The sequence below is a fragment of the Hyalella azteca genome, unplaced genomic scaffold (assembly GCF_000764305.2).
Source record: "Hyalella azteca isolate HAZT.00-mixed unplaced genomic scaffold, Hazt_2.0.2 contig16133, whole genome shotgun sequence".
Classification (NCBI taxonomy): domain Eukaryota; kingdom Metazoa; phylum Arthropoda; class Malacostraca; order Amphipoda; family Hyalellidae; genus Hyalella; species Hyalella azteca.
Window position 1 is genome coordinate 36678 of NW_025945960.1, and position 2809 is coordinate 39486.

The following is a 2809-nucleotide window of genomic DNA, read 5'->3' on the forward strand; positions in this document are numbered from 1 at the left end:
CCACAAGAAGAACGATGAAGACTTGATTAAGTATGACTTGACGACGTTGACGTACGTATCAATGATACACAGCATCAGATCCTGTTCGTCTATAATGTCAGCACCAGCACGTCATACTAGTTTATATATGGTACTATATATATATAGTACCTATATACTCTACGCAATTAAGCTAATTTAGGTCTCTAATTGCTAGTTTTAATGATTGTATCTGATATTGTTAGGCGAAAATAGCCTGCATGCCGAATTTCAGATCTATAGAGCACTCAGAAGTGGGCTAATTTTCATTGTCAATGTTAAAAACAATCAACAAACAAAGCCACAAACAAACAAACGCAAAGCTAAGAAAAACGTGTTAAAAAATAGATTCAGTACCATAATCAGTAGCTATCTGAAGTTTCAATTGACAACCAAAATGACTGTGGTGGGTGGCCTACAGTGGCCATAATGTTAATGTGGGTATAATTGCATTATCAAAATAAAATTTTATGGCCCAAATGTTATAGGTTTTATCAAAGATTTGTCAATTGTCACCAAAACTCTAGTAAAAATACATGCAAAGAGGCATTCAAAGAGAAATGGTTTGGCTATTGCTATTGGCAAGATCATATGAACTTATGAAGGCATTGATTATATCATTGTAAACTAAAGCCGGATGGATCCATAATAGTGAAGTGAAGCTAATGAGAAAATATGGAAAAAACTTCTACAATAAAAATGGTATTTATAATTCTCCTGGTTTGCATATTTCTAGGCTAGGTACCATCAAACAGGGACTAATATGTCGAAATATCATAATATGGGATGATTTGGAGCGTTTTTCATTGATAATTTCTTACCATGAAACATTTCATAAACAAATTTGAACTCATTTTAAAGCTCTTTGCAAGGGCTATTGTATTGCATCTTCAAAAAATTCCATACCATCAACCGGGGCTACTCGGGACAGATTTGAACGATTAGTTTTAAATAACAGTTAATAACTTCTTACGATGAAACATTTCATAAACAAGTTTAGTCTAATTTTATAGCTGATTGGCAGGGCTATCATACGTTTTCAAGCCGACACCTGGGTGCAACTTTTATGTAAGTACAATTTTTTAATACGGCAAATATTTTTTTTGCTACATACCTTAGCAGTTGTAACTTTACAAAACATAGTTTTTCACCATTTTTTTCAGGAATTTTTCAAAGCAAGTAAATGTAGTATTTTTCAACTTCCTTTATACTAGATAGATAGGAAAAATAGTTACATTTACGCCACTATTTTTAGTTTTGTGATATTCCAATTAGTTTTGCTACTACAACAGCTTTATGCCGTGTCATAGGCCTGTCCCGAGTAGCCCCGCATGTCCCGGGTAGCCCCGGTTGACGGTACCCATGCTATTCCTAAGGAATTTCCTTTCCTAAGCAGGCATGGAATGTATCTACTTGGCAAGCCACGACTGAATTTTTCGAGCCGTGGTTTTATGGAGTTGCCAGCCGTGATTCCATTTCTTCGAGCCGTGATTCCATTTTACCTAGCCGTGAATTCCAATCCATATCTCGGCCATGAAAAGCCATTTATGTGGCGCGAATTTATTTACAAAGTCCATGTACGTGTTACCCCAAATCTCTAATTTTACCCTAAAACAGTCAAATGGCAACAATAAAATTTGTCTTTACTGTAAGTTGAGCACATGTTAATGCAGTCTGACCGCTTTGACATGACCGTAACTATGCGCAATCTTTAACAAAACGTTTAGTCAATTTGTTTACATTATGATGTTTATGTTTTTTCTGCAGGATATTTTGGCAGGAACGGTAAAGCAATGCAGATTGCGGAAGTTGAAAATTTTATGAAGTGACATGTTTGTGAAGTGCAAACCGCGATTTTTCAATTAAACAAAAAATTAATGACATTCGAGCCGCGAGATTTCATACCTACTGAAATAATACGATATTAGAGCCACGATATTTCGGACAAAAATTGAACTTTTCCAGCCCTGTTCCTTTGTTTGGCTATTCCTTGTTTTTAATTAATAAAATCAATTATTTTTTTTTGTTGGAATGGTGAGTGTGGGAGGCCTTTAAAAAAAATTCCTAAGGTGCCAGACGCAAAAGAAATGCCTTCCGAATTACACCTGAATTTATCAGATACAAATTCCGGGAAATTTTAAAACGTCCTATTCTCTAACCGGGACGTCATAGTGGCAAAGCAGAGACTTTTTCAGATTCTCCCTCAAGTTCGTTTTTGAGTTCTATAAGTAGACAGTAAAGTATCATGGATACCAGCATTATCATACATAGGAAATTGGTTTAAGTCTTGAGTAAATGAGGAAATTAAAAATGAACTGATTCTAAAGAATCTCTGGTTTGTCACTATGCGGGACGTCTCATCTCGATATCGTCCCGACCCAGAAATCATAGCCTATGCCATACGGAGTTCTGAAAATTGTCACGATTTTTATTGCGAACCGTTACAATGCTTCTTGTCTCGTCTAGAACGGAAAAAAGTTCCAAACGCAGGAGTCTACTAGTACTACTCAGTTTAGGTAGGGTATATTCCAACACATTAAGGACGCATCGAGAAATGAAAAACTATAAAAAAAACCGTATGCATTACGTAAGTTCTGTTGCCTTCACAGGACTCTCAAAACACTTCACTACGCGTCAGCAACAATGAAACATCACAAAATGTTGCCATATTTATTAAAAAGCCTTTAGAATGGAAACCTACCAAATCCCTATATTCCGTCACTTTGTGTGGCAATATTCGACACGTGGTGAGTCGTATTGCGTCAGCGCTTCAAATTTAACTGATACGTAT